Consider the following 26,088-nt stretch of genomic DNA (forward strand, 5'->3'; position numbering starts at 1 on the left):
GACTACGATCAAATCACGAGTTTTGGCCGACTTCAGTCCCGGGTTGGCGCCTTTGACCACCAAAGAAGCGTTGATGGTGTCGGAAATGACATAAGAAGTTTGGACCTTGTTCACGGACAGAGCTTCCAACGTGAAATGGTCTGGGCTCGGGGTAGTATTAATCACGCCCTCGGGAGAAGTCCTGAGGCAGACAATAAAAATTGTGCCCTTGACTAATATTGAAGCCGAGTATGAGGCTTTGATTGTAGAACTTGAACTGGCCCGGGGACTAGACTCCGAGGTCATCAAAACCAAATATGATTCCCAACTAATGGTAAATCAAGTATATGGAATCTTCGATACAAAGGAGGAACGCATGCAACAATATGTGGTGAAAGTTCAAACTCTACTCGCACGATTCAGGGAATGGTCAATTTCTCACATCCCAAGAGAAGAAAATGCAGAAGTGGATGCATTTGCCAATCTAGGCCCATCCACAAAAATAAAGGGATCAGATTCTGGTATGGTCATACATCTCATGCACTCGGTATTAGATGTGGACGGTTATTATGAAGTAAATGTGACTAATTTGGTCACGGACTGGAGAAATGAAATCATTGACTTCCTTGAGCACAAACAATTGCCCGAAGACCCGAAGGCATCCTAGGCACTCCGCACCAAAGCAACTCGTTACAGCTTCTGGGGAGGATAGTTGTATAGAAGGTCATTCCAAGGCCTGTTGGCCTGGTGTTTAGGAGCCTCCGAGACTAATCTGTGGAAACCATTTAGGTGCATACTCGTTGGTGCTAAAATTAGTTAGGGAAGGATACTACTGGCCCCGGATGGAATAAGACGCCAAGGCATTCGTTCAGAAATATGACAAGTGTCAACGCCATATGTCGTTAGTGCACCAACCGGTAGAGCTACTGCACTCAGTATTATCCCTATGGCCATTCATGAAATAAGGAATGGACATAGTCGGTCCGCTGTCACCGGCTCCTAGTAAGGTAAGGTTTCTTTTGATTTTAACTAATTACTTCTCTAAGTGGGTTGAAGAAGTCCTTACCAGAAAATTGGCGAGCGCGAAGTGGTTGATTTCCTGTGGGAGAACATGATTTGCCAGTTCGAAATACCGAAGTAGATTGCCTGCGATAACGGGCCACAATTCATAGGTGCAAAGGTCATAAAATTCCTTGAAGACTTGAAAATCAAAAGAATCACATCTTCGCCATAATATCCAAGCGCAAATCGCCAAGCAGAATCGACAAATAAGGTGATTATTCAAAACCTCAAAAAGAGATTGGAAGCATCCAAAGGCAAATAGCCTGAAGAATTACCAAGTGTATTATGGGCATACCGGATGACGGCCAAGTCAAGCACTAGAGAGACACCTTTCTCTCTCGTATACGGAGCAGAAGCTCTGATTCCGATGGAAGTAGGAGAACAAACCTTGAGGTACTTTCGGGCGGATGAAGAAACCAACAACAAAGCATTGCTAGTCAAACCAGAGCTGCTTAATGAACGCATGGACTTAGCGCACATAAGGATGGTGGCTCAAAAACAAAGAATGGAAAGGTACTATAATCGAAGGGCCAATCTCCGCTATTTCAAAGTGGGAGACTTTGTTTTAAGAACGGTGACTCAAAACACCCCGGAGCTCAATGCAATAAAGCTGGGTTCAACATAGGAAGGCCCCTACCAGGTTTCACCTCTCCCCGAAAAAGTATCATACGAACTAGAAAACCAAGAAAGAGTCAAATTGTTGAGCAGCTGGAACATGACTCACCTCAAAATCAAAAGGTATTATTGCTGATGAGCACCGCTTACACTGAAAGTATGTGATGCACTCTATTTTTCTTCGTCCAGTTTTTGTCTCAATTGGATTTTTCTGGCAAGAGTTTTAACGAAGCAGCAACAAAAAGCATACTACGAAGGAAATGTCATCGGCAGAAATAAGACCTTTAAATGTCAGGGCAAGAAAACGATAAGCTACTGGGGGTGGTTAGATAATCCTTGGCTAGGTAGAAAAGTTCCTAATGGGAAACAAAGCTTGCTATCGGACCAAAGATTAACCAACCATTCACTAGTGGAATTCTTAAAGGAGCAAGACTTCCAGTATTCCAATTTGCATTCTTCGCATTCGAAAACTGGAGGGGAGGAATGATATGAGAATACGAAAACCTGATTTCCACAGAAACTGGGACTACGAAATCCAGGAACAAAAGTGTCTCATCGGGACCAGGGGCTGCGCAGCTAGCCCCGTAGAAATAAGTTGTACAAATTAGCCATGTGTAACAACAATTTCTTTTCGAATAACAAAACGAATGCTTATGTTCTTTTCAAGATAGAAGGAATAAAATAAAGTCCTTTTATTTTTATCTTGTTTCTTGTCCAAATAATGAATTGATTTTATCATTTGAAAGTTAATCAAGTACTTCAAATGATAGAGTCGGAATGAACAAGAGACGTCCTTTTAAAGAGCACCGTAAAAATAAGAGGGGCCTCTCTTATGAAACCCTCACAGTAAAGGGTTGGTTCCGTGTTACACCCCATATTTTTGTACGTGAAATTACGCCATAAATAAATTAATGGAAGCTCGGAAATGAGATGTTACATCCCGCATTTTCGTATGTTAAAGTTTCGTCGTAATCTAATCGACGTAAGTTCGGGAATGAGATTATTTTGAGATTATAAGTATTATGCTATTTTAGACAAGTAATGAGTAAATTCGTGAAGGTGCGAGGGTAAGCAAATCAAAGAAAATGAGTTTCGTCAAAGATGGCATTTTGGGATAAAATTCGACCCAAGCTAAAATATCCGGTATTTATGGACTGGTGCCATACAAGGTATCACATGACCATGATAGTCAGGTGTATAAGGTGTGTTAAAAATAAGTAGTATTTTAAGTAATTTGAGATGATTTTTAATTATGTGGAAAATTAATTAATTGTTGGATTAGTGAGAGATTAATTAAGTAATGAAGCTAATTAAGAAATTAAAACAATTTGGATAAGTTTAAGGGGGGGCTTAACGTGGCAGCCCTCAATTTCAAGATTTATGACTCATAAACATTAACTTGGTGGCAACTTGAGAGGATTTTGGTTGCTAAGTCATCAAAGAAGTGGGTCCCACACCCAATTATATAAAAAACCTCTTAAGACCACAAAATTAAGGGCTTTTGACTACATGAAATACGGATGGAACTCCTAAAGAAAGGGAATGGGAACGTTACTGCTTCAGCAAATTCAAAAAGTTTGCATTCTAATCTTTAGTACGTGACTTTATGCAAACAAAATCTCTTAGCATCTTAGCATCGTGAGATGTAGCAATTTTAAGGGAGTACGGTGCAATCTTTCGCAAGAATATCATATGGATTTTTTCCTACTCCGATCTCGCTGTTACGTGATTTGTTGGATTGTCAAGAGAATCGGCTCAGGTATGTTAAGGCTATCCCTTCTCTCTTTTTGGCATGATCTATACGACACGAACGAAACGAGCAAATGCATAATTTGCATAAATGAGTTTATTCATAGAAATATTATGGGTATTTATATTCTTGATTCCCCATGTGAATTATTATTATATCTTTTGTTCATGGGTCTCAGAAAAATATATATTTGATAAAGTTTATCCGAAAGATATATTGATTTTATGACATTCCAAGAAAATCTTATTAACGTATTTCTTATGCATTTCATGCATTTATATATGTACATTGACCCATGACTAGATGGCGTTATATACGCGTATATTATATGTATATGGGATATGAGAAAAGGTTATGGCGTTATATACGTACTATCACCTGATCGGCTGGTATACGTTAATCATTTGCCCACAGTAGCTGAGATGATATAATGGGATGCCCTCAGAGGCTTGATGATGTTATGAACACATATACCTATGCATGGTATGATATTTATACGCATATGCATGACATTATAATATTAAATGATTCACAGAGCTATTCAGATATACATGTTGAATTTTTTACTCCATGTTTCTCTCATGTTTATTGTTTATTAATTTTCATTCCTTACATACTCGGTACATTATTTGTACTAACGTCCCTTTTGCCTGGGGATGCTGCGTTTCATGCCCGCAGGTCCTGATAGACAGGTTGAGAGTCCTCCAAGTAGGCTACCAGCTCAGCGGAAGGTGTTGGTGCACTCCATTTGTTCTGAGTTGTTTATGTGGTCAGTATAATTAGGACATGTACTGATTAGTATGGTGGGGCCCTGTCCCGACCTTTATGATATTTATATACTTTTAGAGGCTTCTAGACATATGTCGTGTACGTGAAAGATTATACGATTTTGTCGGCCTATGTTTTGAGTTTATAAATGATCACGTTGGCCTATTAGGCCCGTATGTCACGTGTATATGATGATGTAATAAGAAAGATACGTTATGTTGGTACTCGGTTGAGTAAGGTATTGGGTGCCCATCGCTGCCCATCAGTTTGGGTCGTGACATTCCGGAAGAGCTTATGCCCAAAACCCAAATGTTATCGAGGAAAAATGCACCCGAAGCCTTGCATAATTCGACGCAAAAAAGTAAACTTTGCTCAATGCTTAAATGAAAAGCACTTTATTTATCAAACATGACAAGTATCACAAGTATAAAAATACATAAAGAAAACAACAAAGGAAAAAGAATGAAAAATACTAAACTATATCACTCCAGAACTCGGAGGAAGAGAGGCATCAGCATCCCTAGAACTCGGGGGAAGAGGAGCATTAGCGCCCCTAGGAGAAGTAGGCGGATCTGCCATCGACTCGGAATCTTGGCCTTCATCATTGTCCTCTTCAAGTTCCTCCTTGGTTCCCAAGAACTCGGAATCAGAACCAGAAGAGTCAGTTACATTAGGCTGAGCCGTGAGGCGCCTTCGAGCAGTTAACTCCAGCTCTCGGGCCTTAGCGATTTCATCGTCAATATCAATGACGCCCGCTTTGGCCTCTTCCAAGGTTTTAGTCCTCATGATATACATAGAATGTGTTTTCTTTATGATGAGTGAATCCGCTCGGCACTGAATCTTTTATTTAAGCCGATCAACCTCGGTCGAAAGGCCATCTCACTCGGATCTCGTGGCCCTAAGGCTGAGATCAAGGTCACAGATAGTGGTTATATGAACCTTATAGTGTTCCATGACCCTCTTACACTTATCCTCCAGCTGGGAATGCTTCTCCTCAGCAGCAGTAGCCTCTTCAGCTTTGGAATTCAAGGCTGACTCTAAGTTATTCAATCTCTTAGTGCAAGTAGCCCCGCGCTCGGCAGCAGCAAGCACAACATTTTGGACCTCAGACCATTTGACCTTGGATTCTTAAAACTGTACATTTAACTAAGAGGCTTCTTGGCTGAGGGCCATCACTTCCTGCTCACTCTGCTGCAACCGAGCCTCTAACTCACCATCTTCAGTAGCTTTTGCTTCCAACACTGGGAGACGAGCAGCAATTTGGTCCCTTCCGGCCAATAGTTGATCCCGCTTGAACTTACGATTTTCTTTGTCAAGGATCAACTTCTGAAGGCCCTTGGAAGCAAGGAAGTTGGCCTGCGAAGCAAAGCCCAAGTTAGAAACTCTGTCATAGCAAGTCAAAAGGAAATAAATAGTAAAAAGAACAAGTACAATATCGTTACTACATTGTGCATGGAATTATATATCATACACTCCCCCGAAAGAGAGTTTATTTTCTTCTTATCTTTTTGTGAATCCATTGGCTTCAGGTAATTGGCGAGTTCCACCTGTCAGGACAAGAGATGGAGCTCGGTAGATACCGAGAGGGAGACACTCCTCCTCCTCTGGGGATCTGCAGAAGGGGGCGAATAGTTGTGCCCAAAATTCCCATGGTATGGGGACTAGGGATGAGGGACATCCTCCTCTCAGGTGTCTGCGGCTAGTAGGGGTGACGTAGCAGTTACTGGTGACGAATTATGGCCGGCGTGGAAGGAGATAAAGTTATGGTGGTATGGGTTGAGAAGCAGCTGCGGCAAAGGCAGTGCTGGTTATTAGTTGCTCACCAACCAAAGATGGAAGAGGCCCGATACTCAGCCTCATAGAATCAGGAGCAGCAACTGGGACTGAAAAGGGAGAATTGGCATTCTCCACCAAGTCAAACTTTTCCTAGAGCGCTTGGGCATCTTCCCTATTTGGGGTTATAACCTCTTCAGATTGAGCATTATATTGAACTGATGAAGGTCGTTGTATCCTTCGTAGGGAAACCCCTTCATCACTGGCTTCCTCATCATCATCATCATCATCAATCACTACAATGACTGTGGATGGCTTGGGCACGACTTTCTTCAGCTATTTATTCTTGCCCTTGGCCGAGGAAGAATGATACCTTTTTGGTTGCTTGTTCTCCGGCCGCGGACTCTGAGATGAAGAGCTTGCACCGGAAGTTGATCTGATGGTGTCAGATCGGGTGAAAGCCTCCTTCAGCAACCTTGCAGCCTCCGCGGGATCAGCCAAAATATCCTACTCATGGATGGTAATAGAGCCCCGTAGGAGACCTGAATTCAATGAAAAAAGGTTAACCAATTTTCTTACGCACAAAAATGAGATGAGAACAAAATCAATTTCATGAGTGAACTTACCATGATTTTTGGCCTTCCACCTGTATTTGGGGGCCAATTCTTTCCATCGGCGGGTCTCACACATGGTAATATCTAGAATCTTTTGAACCTACTGGTCTAAGCCTTTAACCCTTGGTGGTGTCCACCGAGTTGCTGAAATAATGAAAGAGAAGGATCAACAACGACATGAAACAATCTTTTTTCAGGAAAAAAAAAAAGACCGACTTTGAACTTATGTGTATGAGTCCAAGACTCGGGGAAAGATGGAGTTGTGGCCGGGTGATACGAACGCGAAAGCAAAAATAACAAGAACACAAATAAAAATGAGAAAGATAGAATTTAGCAAAAAACTAATTAGGAAAATTGAAGAACACTTGAAATCAAATACAAATACCCTTCAATTTAAATCCTAGTCAACCCTAAACTAAAGGATAACCCTCAAGGGGAAGAATCCCCACAAAATCCACCTTAAAGGTTTTCAATCAATAATGGAATTCATCATACACTCACTCAAGGAGTTCATAATATCAATATCAAAATAAGCTAAGTCTAAAATAAGAGCCTTAATGGCTATTTATACTAGGGAGCTAAATATTACAAGTATAGCCACCAAATGTAATGTAGTCTTTAATTTGTTGAAATTGCACATATAGTCTCCCCGTGATGAAAGTAGCCTCCAATTAGAATCCAAATCGCTCGACAGCTATCTAGATTGTATCATTTTCCCTCCCTTAAAATAAATTTGTCCCCGAATTTGGACCTTTAAGCAAAAGAAAGGGAGCTTCCATTAGTAAAATTTCAATTTGGACATAAACAAGTGCCTCAAACTAACGAGCAAACCATATGTTAACGGATTTATTGTAAATCCAAGCATCCAAGCCAATAAGTAAGACAAATCAACCATTCAAACCAAAATCTAATGATACTCATGGACAAAACAAAGCATAAAAGGTAACCAAAAGATGAGAATTATCATGAAATACCTCCAATCTACACACCAAGTGTGCCCCAATATAAGAATCATCAAGAAAAGTATTAACTCTCGTAGCTTTATCAAGTCCAAGCATAAGCATAAACCAAATAAACAAGCCATTCTTGAATTCAAGCCGACATGAAAAATCAAGAATAAGAATGATATGTTCAAACAAAACAAGTTTCTTAGCTTCGCCAATATTATCATTCAAGAAAGATTTAGCATATTTTTTCTTAAACTCATAACACCAATCCACATGAAAGTTATTAACTTGTTTTAAACACAAAGCACTAGTGTAATGGAATAAATTAGCTCTATCAAATATATGAGTGAAAAAAGTTAGAAAGTTTACACCAAGTAAAGAACTTTCTTCTTTTTCAAAAAGTTTAGCTTCCAAAACAATCTTATTAGTAATCTCAAACGACTTCTTAAAAATGGAACCTTTGATTGGTAAATCCAAATCAAACTAAAAAGATTCCATCTCACAATCAAACAAGAAAGAATCAAATGGCTTAAAGCTTAAAACTTTACCACTCAATTCACCTTCAAATAAGCAATCATCACCAATTAAAGAATGATCCTCAAAATAGAAAGCATGAATAATAGGAATCAATGGATCAAACTCAACAAAATCACATAAAAATACAACCTTTCTGCTTTTCTCAACCTCAATCTGATTCTTCATAAGAAAATAGGTCATTCAAACTATCAAAACAACTAGAATCACTATCTAGTGTATCTTCACAACTCAAAGAATCATTAGAATCAATAAATGTACCCAAACTAACACTTGAAAGAATGTCCCTCACTTGAACTCTCTTGTTTTCTCTCTTCTTTCTTTTCAATTTTTTCTTTTCCTTCTTTATTGACTCTCTCACTCAATTCTTTCATATGCCTATAGTCTTCACTCACATGAAACGGAGTCAAAGGAGTAAGGACTATTTTTTTTCATTTTCCTCAAAAGAATATTTATTAGTCATTCCATCATGGAGAGCATCCTTCTCATATTGCCATGGCCTCTCGAACAATAAATGACATGATTGCATGGGCACTACATCACAAAGAATATCATAAACATACTTTTCAATTTTGAAACTCTCTAAGACTTGTCTAGTCACTTTAAGTTCACCACATTCATTAAGCCATTGGAGTTTATAAGGATGAATATGTCTTTGAGTCTTCAAGTTCAATTTGTCAACTATAGAAACACTAGCAACATTAGCATAACTATCACCATCAATAATCAAAGAACGCACTTGATCTTTAATTTTACACCTTGCATGAAACAAGTTCTCTCTTTGGGTCATATCTTCCATCACTTGTGCACTCAACACTCTCCTAACAACATACAAAGGTAAATTAGGAGTGTCATATTCTACTTCATCATCACATTCGGCCTCCTCTTCTTCACATGATTCTCTACTTTCTTCCCTTTCATAAGCTTCTTCCATAAAGATTATGGTTCTTCTATTAGGACATTCACCCATTTTATAACCATATCCTTGACATTTGTACCACCTATTAGAGTTAGGATTTTGGAAATAAGGTTTAGAATTGTTACCTCCCTCCTTAGCCTCCACCTTTGGTTTGCCTTTGTCATTTTTGCACTTGGAGTCAACTTTTGGCTTGTTGTCATTTGGAAGAGATTGCCAAATTTCCTTGTTTTTACTCCATGGAGTTTGTAACTTTTGAATTTGCTCTCTTTGAGTTGCCTCTCTTCTTGGAGTTTATTTTTAATTTTGATAGCCCCTTGGAGTGCCTCATGTATAGTAAAAATTTGTGCAAAGTCATTTGGCTAGAGATTTCATGCTTAAGCTCCGCCAAAAATCTAGAAATCATGAGTCTTCAATTATCATCAAGATTAGCTCTAACTCTAGTTGTCTCCAACTCTTCAATGTAAGCCTCCACATTCTTGTTTCCTTGATTCATGTTGTAAAATTTGGTAAGCAAGTCATTCACATACTCTTCGGGCACAAATCTTGCTCTCATAACCACCCTAATAAACCCCCAAGAATCAATAGCAATATCTCCATTTCTATTTCTATCTCATTTCTCTTTCTCCCACCAAGAAGAAGCATAACCAACAAGTTTAGAAATGGCATGCTTGAACATCTTTGTATCAGATACATTGTTAAGTTCAAACATCCTTTCTATTTGTATTTTCCATTCTAAAAATTCCTCGGGGTCACTACTTCCCTTGAAAGTAGGAAGTGAAGTCTTGATGTTATTAAGATCCCGGTCTTCTTCATATTCCCATCTTCTACCATGTTCTTCATTACCAACATTTCCATCATAACTATAATCATAAGCATCATTCAAGTTTCTATCTTGATAATTCCTACCATGCCTTCCACCTCTCCCTCTAAAGCCTCCTTGTCCATTCCTTCTAGGTTGGAGTCTAACCGGTTCATCATATTGCTCGTCATAGTCTAAATCATCATCAAAGTCATTCTGCGGTTGTTGTGGCCTAAGTGATTATTGTTGATGCTTAACTCTTTCTTGTCTACCTTGTGAAAGTGGACCTTGTCTTCGTACTTGATTGTTATCAACTTGTGGTTGATTGATTAGGCTTGCAATGTGTGGTGCGGTAGGAGTAGAACTTATTTGTGGTGTTGAACTAGTTCCCACTCCTTGGTTAAGATTAGGTGACAAGCCTTGCCATTGGTTAAGAAGGTTGTCATGTGACTTGACCATATATTCCATGTTGTCAACTTTTATAATCAAAGCTTGTAAAGCCTCCAAAATGGTCTCATTAGAGACTCCCTCCTTTGGAGTTGAAGTACCTCAAATATTCAAAGACATAGTACCTACAAACAAAGAAAACAAGTTTAAAAAAATTAAAAGACCTCTACAATTCACTCCCTTAGTGTATCCCTCAAATGTTTCACTCAAGTTTTTTCACTCGTATATCACTCTTGTGCACTTGGCTTTTAGGCATGCACTCTAAGAATCTCACCACTCAAGCCTTTTTCCACTCTTGGATGAATAACCAAAGTTGATATCAAACTCAATCAAGGCACTTTCAAGTGGTTCTTCCAACTTTGGGGGTGAGAATGGAGTTTATGTGACTCAATAAAGAAGCTAAAATAACTAACGGACAACGGAAACAAGAAATTAACAACGAAACAAAAAGAGAAAAGCACAAATTAAAAGTAGCATGAAATGAGATTAACGGATCAAATTAACTAGATTAACACAAGTAGAACTAATTACTAATGTTAACTAGCCATGGAACACAATATAATGAAAAGGAATTGAAAATAACTAAAATGGCCCAAAACAGAAAGCTGAAAATTTGCAAAATGCACAGTTGCAGCACACTGTTCATCATCTTCAACCTAGAGCTAGCATTGAATTATTCCCTAAAACCATTTCAAATATACTCCAAACAGCCCCAAATTTTAGATTTAGGCTCATCAAGACGTACCCGATCCTTTGCAAGAACACCCACTTGAGACAAATCTCATTTGCGGAAACTCGATTTTATGTATATATGTTTTTTACTTTGAAGCTTCGCTTGAGCTGCAATGGCTGTCCAATCCTTCTTCAAGTTTTAGTCAACCAAATCAATAGAGACTCGCATTTTTAGACTCAAAAATTAGGCCCAATGAAGGAGTTAAACAAACAGTTAGCTTCACAAATGTTTCGCCGCAACAACGAACTTCAATGATGGAAGTTTTAGCTTTCTCATTCAAGTTTTGAGCTATCAGATTAATAGGTATCCTCTAAATGGACTCGTAATTTAGCAGCAACCACTCCAACATAAAGCAACCAATTTCAGCTTCTTTTTTTTTTTTAAAATACAACTCTTTACTTGAAGAGCACAAACTCACAGATCTGAAAATTTGTGAGCCAAATACTCAAATCAAGTCCGCAGCTTGCACAAGTGCTTTTTTGTAGTAATAATTCAAACCAGGTATGCAAGTTTCTCACTAGATCTGAGATTTTAGAGAATCACAGCTATGATTTGATTTGCTATAACCCTGCAGCTCAAATTCGTTCCTCTCAAATCAGTCTTCGAATGCTTGAGTCACAGCTTACGATTCAATCGATTCTTTTTTCCTTTCTTTTTTTTTTGGATATGAAAATTAGTGCAAATAATCAAAGAATTTATAGAAATAAATCCTTTAACCTTTGCTCTGATACCAAGATGATACGAACGCGGAAGAAAAATTAACTAGAACACAAATAAAAATGAGAAAGATAGAATTTAACAAAGAACTAATTAGGGAAATTGAAGAACACTTGAAATCAAACATAAATATACTTCAATTTAAATCCTAATCAACCTTAAACTATAGGATAACCCTCAAGGGGAAGAATTCCCACAAAAGCTACCTTAAAGGTTTCCAATCAACAATGGAATTCATCATAATAATTACTCAAGGAGTTCATAATCTCAATATCGAAATAAGCTAAGTCTAAAATAAGAGCCTTAATGGCTATTTATACTAGGGAGCTAAATATTACAAGTATAGCCACCAAATGTAATGTAGTCTTTAATTTGTTGAAATTGTACATATAGTCGCCCCGTTATGAAAGTTGCCTCTAATTAGAATCCAAATTGCTCGACGGCTATCTAGATTGTATCACCAGGATAATATCCCTGGTGGAAACAACGACAAATCACTCCATCTATCCACGGTCGTTATCGTCATCCATGCTGGTGAGCAAAGCATGGTGGCCACGTTTGCTAAAATTTATGACTCCCTCACGGAAAATCTTGGAGGAGTAGAGATTCATCATGCGAGCGCAGGTGAGCTCCTCCTTCGTCTCCTGGCACAACCGCCGTAGACAGGCCACCGTTCGCCATACAGAAGGACCCACTTGTGCCAAGCAAACCTCGTATTTGTAGCACAACTCCAAAATCATGGGGTTAATTCCCCCACTCCCAAGAAAATGCACCCAAAGTAAATGGGTACGTATAAACGTACATGAAGCCCTTCTTAGAGAAGGTTACTCGCTCCACCAGTTCGGGAGCAATGATGTTCAGATCATGACAATCACAATCCTCGTTCACAATAGAAATGCTGGAAAGGCGGATGGAAGACGGGTATATGCCAACATCCCAAGTGCGAGAACTTGAAGAAGGGAACTTCTCTTCGAAGTCCTTGGTTGTGTTGAGTCTTTTGGGAATGATGGTGCTCACCGTAGGGGGTCAACATCAACAGTGATTTCTTTGTCTTTGTTCTCCTTCGAACCCCCACCAGAGAGAAAACCTAAGTTCTTGGAAGAAGAAGTCATGATCAACAAAAGGTGATAAGAGTTCTTTAAAGAAGAAGATTAAAAAAGAGTGAAAGCAGAAAAGAGTTGAATGCAAAGAAGTTGAGAGAGTTTGTAGAACTGTGAAGTATAAAAGAAGAAGAATGAGGCGTATAAGTAAAGGAATATGCGGCTAAAATTGTGGCCATGATTACCTCAAGAACCGACGAAAATATTGCTAAATCATGGAGTAATACATGTTTGGGGTATTAAATGCGGAGAGACATATTCAAAAGGGTTTAGAAAATTTTTCACCAAGAAAGTAATCTTCACCAACTTCCCGATAACACAAAGATGTGCCACTGGAAAGCAGGGGAACTATATGTATATGGTAAAATTGGTTCACATTAAATACTTGAATGATAGAATGACACGTGGAGCCGGAGACAGACGAAAGATGAAGCGAGTAAAAATCAAGATTGGGGACAACAACTTCGGTTGACACCGGGCAGACCCTGAAGGGAACATTGTTAACGAGGGCAAACAAATATTTTCCACCAGATGACATTCAATGAAGAATATTTCTTAGTATTAAATACAGAATCCGTTACAGAGGGTTTTGGCATTCATAACCTGTCATTATATATTCATCAATGGCCCCCATTATGGTCATTTAAGATGGGCTTGATCCTAGGACTTTGTTCCCTAGGTATAGCTATAAATAGTGACTTCAATAGCCATTGTGACACACGAAAATTCTAACAAACTTATGCTACACATTATTCCAAGCTAAATAATACTTTATTTTTTGTCTAACAATATTCTTATTGCTGTCTTCGGAAGCCTTGCTCCCGGAACCAAGTTGTTTGCTATTTTATCTCGATTTCAACGCTAAATCTTTCATTTATTTAATTTATTGATCCTTTTAGATCAAATCGATTCGTTTGTCTATAAATCACGCTATAAATTTAATTATACCATTTTACGGGTAAACACACATATCTTTGTTAATATACATTACGTAATGATAACTAACTAATCCCCATGGTGCAATTGGATCTTTTTTATTTTATTTTTTCGTGATGTCAAGGTATGAAAAAGGGGAGGGAAAGAAAGGCTGATAAAAAAAAGTTTTAAACGAATAAAATTCAAGTTGTTAGTAAGTTCCAGATATCAAGTGCAGCCAAATCAGGTCGAACCTAATTTGTTGTCTCAATTGAGCTAAATCACATTCACACCTATTGTGTTTCTTGACACCAAGCCTAGCCGAGTTAAATCAAGTGGAATTCGAGTCAACTCTTAAATGTTGTTCTACACGTTTTCCACCCTGCCTTTAGGAATTATTACACTTTTTAATAAGCAAATTGATGAAGAGAAATATTTTAAAAAACATCAATTTGAGAGTTGAATATAATTGGGAGGAAAGTGCCGATAAAAATAGAATCTACACCAATAGGTACGATAGCAACTTGAGGGGTGACGACAAAAAAGCTTAGCTCTTAAGACAAATTTTTATTATAGTTTCCAGCTCGTAAGATGTATTGCTTGCGTGTTTCCAGCTCGTATTATCGTTGCGAATCTTTTATTATAAAAGGAAAGAAGATATGATTGTGTTGACGAAAGAGCCGAACGCTGACTGAAAGCACCTTCAAGAATTCGCATTCGGTAAAATCCCCTTTTCTCTTCTCTCTCTTGAATTATCTCATTATACGAAATGTGAGTTTCTGTTTGAAATACTGATATAGAAGAGGATGTATTTTGGGAATTTCAAGATTTGCAAATTTGAAGCTCTAATTATGATGGGTTTTTGTGGGATTTAAGGGTTCCCTTTGTAGCTGCACTATACTGGGTCGAAATTTTAAAAATAAAGATTTTTGAAACTTATGGTATAACGGTTACGAGTAAAATGAGAATTTTGAAGTTAAATTATGTTTAAATATAGAAATATGTGCGTGACTAAAAAAGAAAGTGATGTTGTAAGTTTACTTAATGGCTAAGATACAAAAGGGGTTCTACCTAATTTTAGTGAGAATGTCGAAAATGTAAAGGTATAGAATGGATATAAATGATGAGTTAACGGAATTATGGTATCTTAGTGTAGTTATATAGTCCCGAAAATGAAAAAACATTGTTTGAAAGATAGGAATAGGATGAAAATGAGGCATAATGGTTGTACTGTAAGTGCACAGAGCTCTGAAAGGCATTTCCCAGTTTGAGAATTACTTGTACTTTCTTGTTTCAGGGTGGTGGGTGAAAATTGAGAGAAATGTATATTTAGGATTCATATTGACCACCCCAACTAGTTGGGGTTGAGGCGTAGTAGTAGCAGCAGCAGTTGTTGCTTTTAGAGTGGTAGTTCTTGTGACTAATTCTTTTTAGAATAATTTGTCGATTGTCTATGTTGCTCGGATCCTCAAAAAATGCCGGCGCACCTGTGTCATATCCTCCAAAAATGCAGAACTTTTGGAGGATTTGAGACACACCCGGCGGTATTTTTGAAGGTCCCGAGCAACATACTCTATTGTTCTGTTAAGCTTTTGGATGTGATTAGCAAGCTTAGCCTAGGGTGGTCATATAATTGGGAGTGATCTATGTGAAGGAAAAGTCCGTTCAGTTGCAGAGGCATCTTTCCCCTGTCTTTTAAGTTTGTTCGTTTTGCAGCTTTAAATTGTAAAAGACTTCACCTGCCCCTCTTCTGTCTCATATCCAACCTGTTTCGTTTGGCTCTAACAGAGACTGTATATTTGGTGAATGCTCCCACTCCAAATTGGTTTAGTCTTATTCTTGCCTTCGGTATAGCATTCCACCCATTTCTTCTAAGCACTTATGATGTTACATAACGATCTTCGCCAGCTTTATCACAAGAAGTTATTATATCTAATATGCTTGCCTACTATTCTTTAGTATGCACTCTAGCTATGTGTTCTAAGTAGCTGGGATGTTATTCCCTCATTATACCGACAGGAAGTTGTTGTTTCAGGATGTTGCAATTAATGTGGCTGTTAATGCATTTTCCGATTCCTGAATTGAGGTTTTCAAACGGATGGGAATCTTTGTTTATCAACTTGTATTGGTCACAATAGTTGAAAAGCCAAAATTCATTGATAATATGGATCTGCAGTGCATGTTTATAGACGGCCCGATACTTGTCAAAAAATTTCATCTAGACACTAAACAGGGGTCCAACCTATTTAACACCTTTTGTCGTTGAAAATGTGTCTATTTAACACATTGGTGACGACATAAGGTGTTCAATATTTCGAACTCGAACCCCTGCTTTAGGTGTCCAAATTAAAATTTCTGACAAGTTTAGAGGTCCGTCTATGTATTCTGCTTTTTTTGGAGGATCATGAGAAGCATTCTTTCTCTGTCTGTTTCACTAGATATTGGTATATAAACTCTAGGTTTTCTTCTCCTTTTCTTTGTGGAAGATGCCTAGAACTGCATGTGTGGTTGTTTATATATGTAAGCATCAGTTTGGAACCTTTGTTTCTCTAATTTGGAATACTTCTTGTATTCGGGATTTTTCCCAAATTATCAATAATATTTATACTGTATAAAAGAAAGACAATTTAGCCTCAAGCAGGGAGGGGGGATATGGTACTCCGGATGCTGGAAATTCTTGGTTTGAAAAGGCAAAGCAAATATTAATCAGCTGATTTAGTTCTTTTCTTTCTTTACTTTGGACGGTTTGATTAATTCTTTGAAGTATGGTTTCATATGTGGAAACACAGTCCTCATATGTTCCAAACTGATGATCTCCCTCTTATCTATTTGATCTTTAAGAGACTTAATGATATAGGCAAATTCGGGGCCTCTAGCTTCATATTTCTATCCAAACTTTTGCTGCTGTTATAGTAGCCCACCTGTTTTTAACACGTGGACAGCGGAATAAAGCAATCTGTTTTAGTAAAAAGACATTAGCTTGTATTCATTTCTTTTTTCTTGAGCTGAGGGTCTATCGGAAACAACCTCTCAACCTTCCCAGGGTAGGGGTAAGGTCTGCGTACACACTACCCTCCCCAGACCCCACTTGTGGGATCCCACTGGGTTGTTGTTGTTGTTGTTGTTGTTGTTGTTGTTACATTAGCTTGTATACCAAAAAAGTAAGAGATTGAACGTCAACTGGGGGCATGTAGAAACTAAATATGTAAATTTATGTCTTCCAAGCTGTAACTGTATGCACATATGGAGTTCTGAAAGCTAGTTAACCAGTTTGCAGAAGTTAAACTCCAATAAATCTTTTGCTTGAAAATAAAGAAGGTAGAGAGAGGTAGGCAGGACATTTGCCCCACAAACTTATCACTGAAACATGGTTTTATAGTTGTCCCTCCTTCATCGAGATTGAACAATGATGCAGTTTATGCTATGCTTTCAATGTTAATCGTGGTTATCATATGTAAGTCAGTGATTGTCTACACATTGCTTAATAGTTTGATATTTCTCTTGTTACAGAAACTATGGCTTAGAGGAGTGTCCGTTGTCCAAAAGTATTAATTGGCAAAAGTTCATTTTTTCCTTGGGGACTATCTCATGTTATGTCTAGTTTATTTTTGTTAATATTTTGAGTCAGAACCTTTTTGGTTTAGATCATGTTCAGAATGAAAGTGGAAGTGGTATACTAAAAGAAAGTGCCAATATAAAGAAGGAACTTGAAACTAATTTAATATGCTGCTAAACTCTATAAGTTCTCAGAGTCTTGATTATAGTAATCACCATTGTTGATAAACACGCTTTACTTCGTTCATATTTTAGAATTTATTTCCTTTATATTCTAATTCAATTATCTAATACATACAGGAGGAAGATAGTTATTATATGGATAAGAAAGAATTTAGAAAGGAAATTTCTGAAGAAGTGACAAGGGAGTCACTAATTGCCATATCTTATTCTGAACCAGAGAAGGATCTTTGTGTTCGATCTAGACCTGGAAACTGCCACGCTGAGAATGTTGTTAAAGCGCTAAATGCTGATGGAGATGATAAATACTCTGAGCTGATCTCAATTTCCTACGAAGAGTCGCCAGACCCTAAAGTTGAACTCAAGGGCTAAATTAAAAAACTGGATTGCTCATCCAGCTCTGTGTAAAACACTTCCTTTGCAGCATGTTGTTTGTTACACATACAGAACTGGATTTAACTTGAATTTGCAGTGTTCCCCATGGACTCTACCCTATAAACTCTTTTGTTATAATCAACCTAAACCAAAATCAAGCACACAAGTGCTTCACCAACTGTTTGATTTTCTTTGTATTTAGATTTGGTGCATTTTTTCTCAAGTTTGAGCTGCAGAACTTTGTCAAGAGTCACTCACCTGGAGTGTCCATTTTTCCCCTTTCATTTCCCAAGTATAGCTGTTATTTGGTGCCCAAGCTCGTGTTTTTGTAGCTTTGTTTAAATCATATAACGACGTCTGTGCAAATATTGTGCTTTCCTTTTGACTGATCAATTCATTCCAGCTGCAGAGCCTACTTCGTATGACATGTGAAAGCATCTAGTATCACTATGTATTTACTTATTGAGGTTGGGAAGAGAATGTTTTGTTAATGACTTGTGAAAGCATCTATTATTATATACTTATTTATTTTTGCTGGTAGGCTTAATAACTGGAAAAAGCTGGTTTGCTTCATTTAAAGCTAAGTTGACACCCCATTTCTTCTTTCTTCCAGATGCCGATTGTAGTGAAAACAGAACAACTTGAAGGGAAGTGCAGACCTTAAAATTGTTCTCTCTTGAAAAACTTGTATGTCAGCAGGGGCAATTATATTGTGAAAGCATCCTAAGTTTCACATGACAGTTGAATTTTAGTGCAATGGAAGGTCTTGTTGCAGTAGGCAGCTAATAAATGCAACACTACGATCGTATGAAATACTCTTTTTCGTTTATACTTTATGTATCTGGTATCCAAAGCTCACTAGCTGGATTAATCCAAACTCGTAACGTGTAGGGCCATAAAGATATTAATGCTCTCATCCATTCTACCACACTTCTTGGTAGTATTAAATACCTATTTTTGGCAAGAGTTACGTGTATGTGATATAATTGGCTGATAATAGGTGATCAAATGGCGAGGTGACATGTGGAACCGAACACAGGCAAAAGGTGACTCAGCAAATAACTGGCACCGGATGCGAAACGTGGAACCGACACTAGATGGATCGTGAAGGAAGCATAGTTGATATTAAAAATTCAAAGGTTTGACGTCGGATAGCATTTAATGAGCAACCCTTACAGAGAATATATGTATTCAAAGCCAGTCGTTATGCACTCATCACTAACGTTTTTATGCTCATTCAAGAGGCGCTTGATTTTAGGATCTTTCCTCCCTAAGTAAGGCTATAAATAACAGGATTAACAACCATTGGGGGGGGGGGGATATAAAACATTCTGCATACAAAAGTTGTAATTTATTCTCTTATGACACTGAATTCAAACACTTGAATATTATTGCTCTTGTCATCGGAAAGGCTAAAAGTCTTTAGGCAGGCTTGTTATCTTCTTTAATTTCATACATTAGTCTAATTTTCGTTCTTATTTATTTATTTATTAATTTTTGATCAAATCGATTCGTTTGTCTATAAATCACGTTATAAATTTAACTGTACCGTTTGACAGTAAACAAGTTGGCGACCACCGTGGGGCATAGACAGCTGCGTAATTGCTTTGATCCATTCATTTGTTACTAATAAGTTTCGATTTTTTCCTTAGTAAAACAAAGATATGGTAGCTAATGATGTCAACGATGCTCACATCGTTGGAGCACGCGATGAACGTGAAGATGTGTCCCAACGTGATGACTCGATCAGCGAGACCAACAACGAAAGGGATGAAACAACCCTGGTTCATGAAGGTCAGTACCCTCGGCATGTGCGGGCCCAACTCCTAATGAAGCGGAAGATGAACACATTGTTGAAACGATCAAACACCTGAGAGAACACTAAAGAGCAATCATGCATCAACTCTCAAGGAAGATTGGATGATGACGGAGTTAAAACAAGCATTGTCGAGTGCTTCCAATAATGCGAATGGAAGGGCCCCAATTCCTCCCAGTGTTCCTGCAAATCAAACGACTCAAAGAACCGATAACAACTCCCTAAGGGACGAAGTCGATTTCGACGAAGCCGGAGGGACCGGTAGTGGATCGGAGAACAACAACTTAAATGATACTTTCAAAACCGAGCTCATCAAATTCATGAGACATATTAATGAACGAATGGATCAAGGTGCGAAGGTGTTTCATGCTCAGATGGATCGGATTCTGGGTGCCCGCCGGTGTTATTGGGTCCAGATTCAAAAAAGTACACAAAATTACCGTTTAAACCAAGTGCGGTACCAGAGTTAATCCCGAAGAGATTCAAGATGCCGGACATACCAAAGTATGATGGGCCTTCGAATCCGTAGGAGCACATCACAACCTACACCACGGCAATGAAAGGAAACGACTTGGCTCAACATGAGATCGAGTCGGTTCTATTGAAGAAGTTTGGCGAAACCCTCACGAAGGGGGCCTTTTTGGCTTGGACCTTTCTTGCTCCAGCATGAGCTTTCTGCCATTCTCTCTTACCCGAACATTCAATCGATTCTTTTGAAATCCTTACAGATTCGTTCATCAAAGCTCATGCCGGAGCAAGAAAGGCCCAGGCCAGAAAGGCAGATATATTCAAAATTTCTCAAGGCAAATCCAAGCTGCTGCGAGAATTCGTGGTTCGGTTGCAAAAAGAAAGGATGTTGTTACCAGCGGTTCCAGATAAATGGGCAGTGGAGGCACTCATGAAGGGTCTAAATTGACTGAGTTCCGATGCCTCTTGAATACTGAATGAGAGCTTGCTCGAGTTTCAAGAAACCACAGGGGAGGATGTCCATAATCGCTACGAGACAAAGATAAGGATAGAAGATGATCAACTTGTCTCTTTGGTGTTATCCAAAGGACGGGATCGCGATAAAAATCAGGATAAGTTTAAAAATAACTTTGATGCAGATCGGAGGTCTTCTAGGGGTCGTTTTCTACCACACGAGAGGACCAAAGTGCATAGCAGTAATGGGTTCCAGTCATCGAATAGGTTTGCCTTCGATAAAAGGATGGATCGTGGCCGGAATGGCAGATCCTTACAAGATAAAGAGGAGCCCGGGTCCCGAGATCCCGTACACCCCAGGTTGTGAGATTACAACTTTAACATTATCCTGGTAGAATTGGTGTCAGCGATGAGTAGTATCAAAGAAGCATGATTTTCAAAACCAATCCGATCGGATGCTATCCAAAGGGTTCCTAACTTGTGGTGTGAATTCCATGGGACTCACGGCCACAGAACTGGGACTGCCGACATCTTTGCAAAGAGGTGGCGGCATTGTTAAAGAATGGCTATCTTAGAGTGTATTTAAGTAACCGCGCCAAAAATAATTATGGTTGAAGCAGGGACAATGCGGAGCCATCAAAGACAGCAGCAGAGTCACCTGGGATGACTATCAACAAGATATTCATAGGATACAAGGTCAGCGGGGTAACTCTTTTAGCAGCAAAGAAAATGAAGATATCGGTGACTCACGACAAGAGGGTCCGGGAAGTCTCGGAAGATCACATCACCTTCACGGAGGAGGACGCTGACAAACTTCTTCTACCACATAATGATGCTTTAGTAATCTCTCTCAATGTTTTAGATTTTAAAATTAAGCGTGTTTTGGTTGATCCAGGAAGTTCAACTAGCATCATACAATGGAGAGTTCTGAAGCAAGTGATATTAACAGAGAATATCATTCTGATGACAAGACTTCTAGTTGGCTTCAATCTAACAAGCGTGACTATGCGAGGAGTAATTTTGCTACACACACATGCTGAAGGAGTAAAAAAGACGACTTTGTTCGAAGTGGTAGATGGCGACATGGGCTATAACGTGATCCTCGAAAGATCGTGGATACACGAGATGAAGGATGTGCCCTCGACTTATCACCAATTGTTGAAATTTCCGACGCCAAAAGGGATCAAGCAAATAAGAAGAGACTAACCAGTGGAAAGGGAAATGAACGATGTAACCATTTCCAGCAGCAAAACCAGGAAATAACAATTACAGGAACTGATGCCTTCTCCGATCCAAATCAAAGACGATAAAAATGGGGAGTCATCAAAATTATATTAGGTACCGAGGTCTTTTCAGGTATCAGAGGAGATGGATGCGACCAAATCGATCACAGAAGAGCTCGAACAAGTGGCTTTGTTCGAGGAATTTTTGGAAAGAAATTTTATTTGGGAACGGGGTTAAGTGCCGAACTCAAGTTAGAACTTATAAATTTTCTTAAAGCTAACATTGACTGTTTTGCGTGGTCGCACTCGGATATGACAAATATTCCATTAGAGGTAGCGGTCCATAAACTTATTCTGGATCCAAACTTCTAAGCCGGTAAGGCAAAAAAAGCACCCAATAGCAGAGGTTAGAAACATGTTTGTTAACGAAGAGGTAACCCGGCTACTCAATATCGGTTCAATCCGAGAGGTAAAGTATCCGGATTGGCTAGCTAATATAGTAGTAGTGTGTAAGAATAATAACAAATTTAGGATTTGTGTAGACTATAAGGATTTGAATCAGGCATGCCCCAAAGACTCTTTTCCATTTTCAAACATTGATCAAATGATTGATGCTACATACTGGCATGAGTTGATGAGTTTTCTTGATGCTTATTCCATGTGTAATCATATTAGGATGAACTCGAAAGATTAAGAAAACACTTCTTTCATCACGAACTTCGGCACATATTATTATAATGTGATGCCTTTTGGGCTTAAAAACACAGATCAAAACTTGATGCTCTAGGGGTTTTTTTTTCAGGTCGTTTGGCTAAAAGGGTAGTAGAAGTTAGCGAATTCGATATTGAGTACAAAACTAGGATTGCAATAAAGTCACAAGTTTTGACCGACTTAGTGGCTGATTTCAGTTCGGGACTAATGCCTTTGGCTGCTAAGGAAGTAGTGTTGGTATCGAGAACGGCGTCGGGAGTTTGGACCTTGTTTATAGATGGATCCTTCAACGTAAAAGGGTTCGGTCTCGGGGTATTTATAATCACACCCTCGTGGGAAACCCTAAAACAAGCCATTAGAATTGTACTGTTAACTAACAATGAAGCCGAATATGAGGCTTTGGTTACAGGACTTCAAGTAGCTCGGGGACTAGGTTTTGGGTCATCGAGATAAAATGTGACTCCTATCTAGTGGTAAACCAATTGTATGGGATTTTCGTCACAAAGGAGGAGCGCATGCAACAGTACTTGAACAAGGTTCAAGTATTACTCGTACGATTTAGAGAATGGTCAATCGTCCATATTCCGAGGGAGAAAAATGTGGAAGCAGACACATTGGCTAATTTGGGGTCATCCATGGAGATGAAAGGATCTGATTCTGGTACGATCGTCCAATTGATGTATTCAGTGTTGGATGCATACGGTTAATGCGAAGTAAATTCAACCAACTTAATTTGGGACTGGATGAACGAGTTCATTGAATATATCAGACATGGTAAATTACCCAAAGACCCAAAAGCGTCCCGGACACTACGAACAAAAGCGGCTCGCTATTGTCTTATTGATGGATGATTATACAGGAGATTATTCCAAAGAGCACTAGCTTGGTGTCTAGGGGCCTTGGAGGCGTACTACGAGATGAGAGAAGTCTATTAAAGAGTCTGCAGAAACCACTTCGGTGCAGACTCGTCAGTTCTCAAGTTAGTCAGCGCTGGCTATTATTGGCGTCGGATGGAACAGGATGCAAAAGCATTCGTTCAAAAGTGGAACAAACGTCAACGTCATGCATAGTTAGTGCATCAACTAGTAGAGCTTTTTCATTCAATCGTGTCCCCATGGCCATTCATGAAATGGGGAATGGACATAGTTGGTCCTTTATCACCGGGCCCCGAGAAGGTAAGATTCTTTTTAGTTTTAACCGATTATTTCACGAAATGGGTTGAAGTAGGTCCTTGCCAAAAGATCGGAGAACGCGAAGTGGTTGACTTCATATGGGATCACATAATCTCCTGATTTGGAATACCAAAGGAGATTGCTTGTGACAACGGGCGGTAGTTCGTCAGCCAACAAGGTAATTATTCAAAACCTTAAAAAGAAGTTAGAAGATTCTAAGGGCAAGTGTCTAGATGAGCTACCGGGTGTTTTATGGTCATACCGGACCACGGCAAAGTCAAGCACGGGTGAAACACCCTTTTCGCTCGTTTACTGCTCGGAGGCTCTGATACCGGTGGAAGTGGGGGAGTCGACCTTGAGGTTTTCCCAAGCGAACAAAAAAGTAAAATAATGAAGCATTGCTGCTGAATCTAGGCTTGCTTGAAGAACACCGGATCTGGCATATGTGAGGATGGTAGTACAAAAGCAAAGAATGGAAAGGTATTATAATCACGTGAAAAACCTCTGATATTTCAAAGTTGGATATCTGGTTCTAAGGAAAGTTACTCAAAGCACTCGAGAAGTCAATGCCGGGAAGCTGGGACCAACATAGGAAGGATCTTACTGGGTTTCAGCTATAACCGATAAAGGCTCATACGAATTAGAAAATCAAGACAGATTCAAATTACCGAGCAATTGAAACGTGACTCACCTCAAAAGGTACTATTGCTGAAGATCCTTGATGGCACTTAAAGTATGTGCTGCACTTTTTTTTCTTTCGACCAGTTTTTGTCCCAGTCGGATTTTTCTGGCAAGGTTTTTAACAAGGGAGCAACGTAAAGCATATGAATGATCATCAGCAAAGGCAAGACCTTTAATATCATAACACTAAAGTTCTTCCACCGATGGGATCGATGATCTTGAGCTCGTGTGGTAAACAGCTTGTGGATGGTTAAATAATCTTTGGTTCAATGGTGAATCTCACCTCCCAAAACTCAAACAGATTATTTAACCGTTCACAAGTTGTCTCCACCGATGAAGCAACAGTATAAAGTATAAAATGAAAGAAAAGGCCTTCGATGAATGCAAGACTTCCAGTGTTCGAATTCTCATATTTAGCATTCGAACACTGGGGGAAGTAATATATGTTACAGCACCAAGAATGCCATGAAGATCGATAGCTGTTAGAACCGGGATCAATATTTTATCAGGACCAGAGACTGCATGATCAGCCCCTAGAAATAAGTTATACAAGTTAGCCACATGTATTGGAAGATTTATTTACTTAAGCAAATAAATATTTATGTAAATATACTTTTAAAGATAGAGGGGATAATCAAAGTCCTTTTATTCTTGTTTTATTTCTTGTCCAAATTATAAGTTAATTTATTTTTCCATTTGAGAGTTAACAAAGACTTCAAATGTTTATGCAGTAATGAACATGAGACATTCTCTTCAAGAGCACCGTAAACATAAGGGCTCTCTCTTTTGAAACCTTCATAGTAAAGGGTAGATTCTGAAAGTGTTTATGCCCGAAATTAAAAGCTATCGGATGCAAAGATATTCCTGAAGCTTTATCAATTAAATGTGAAAAGAATATTTTTGCACAACACTTAAGCAAAAAGTTCTTTTATTTATTAAAGTACCAAACTTAGTAAAAGGTTTTGGCAAAATTACAAAAGATAAAAATAATTATACATTATTCTTTGCTGCTAGAACCCGAAGGGAGAGAAGGGTCTTCATTTCCCCCGATGGAAAAAGGTTGTTCCACTGCCAGTTCAAGGCCTTCATCTTCTTTGGTTTACCCTTTGGATCTCGAATACTCATAATTAGTATTCGTGGAGTCAGATGCAACGGGCAGAGCGGGAAAGTTCTCACGAGTGGTTAGCTCCAGTTCCTGGGCCTTGGCAATGCAGTCATCAATGTTGGCAATGCCTTCTTTGGCCTCCTCCAAAGCCTTCCTATTCATATGATCCATGGCATAGGTCTTCTCAAAGATGAGGGAATCTTCTTGGTCGTGGAGTTTGGCTCCGAGTTTGTCAATTTTGACCTGGAGTTCTTCATTTTCAGACTTCATCGCATTGAGTCTGGAATCAAGCTCAACGTTGGTGGTTGAGTAAAGTTAGTTTTGCTTCATGACTCTCTTGAGCCTCTCTTTCATTTTGGCCCTCTTTTCCTCTGCAGCATGGGATTCCTCGGTTCTGCCATGCAAACCAGCCTCCAAGTTACAAATTAGTTCCATGAAAGTTGATTCACGTACGGCAGCAGCAGTCACAACATCATAAAGTTCAGCCCACCTAGCCTTTGCTTCCTTTAGGTTCTCATGAAAATGGGCAGCTTCTTGGTTATGAGCCATCTTGTCTTGCTCCAACTGCTGCAATAGTGCCTCGAGCTTATCTATTTGGGCAACTTTGGCCTCCAGCACCGGGAGGCGCTCAGCGAGTTGATTCCTCTCAGCCAACAGTTGTTCTCGTTCTGAAGCAA

General features: G+C 39.0%; 1 long non-coding RNA gene across 1 annotated transcript; it reads right to left on the bottom strand.

Moving 5' to 3' along the window:
• Positions 1 to 8,743: 8,743 nt before the first annotated feature.
• Positions 8,744 to 17,775, bottom strand: LOC107763749 (uncharacterized). Its single transcript, XR_001643097.2, has 2 exons — positions 10,953 to 17,775; positions 8,744 to 10,332 (listed from the first exon to the last, which is right to left on the bottom strand). It is a non-coding gene; the product is annotated as an uncharacterized LOC107763749 (long non-coding RNA).
• Between the last annotated feature and the right edge of the window lie 8,313 nt (positions 17,776 to 26,088).

Source organism: Nicotiana tabacum, chromosome 23 (assembly GCF_000715075.1).
Source record: "Nicotiana tabacum cultivar K326 chromosome 23, ASM71507v2, whole genome shotgun sequence".
Classification (NCBI taxonomy): domain Eukaryota; kingdom Viridiplantae; phylum Streptophyta; class Magnoliopsida; order Solanales; family Solanaceae; genus Nicotiana; species Nicotiana tabacum.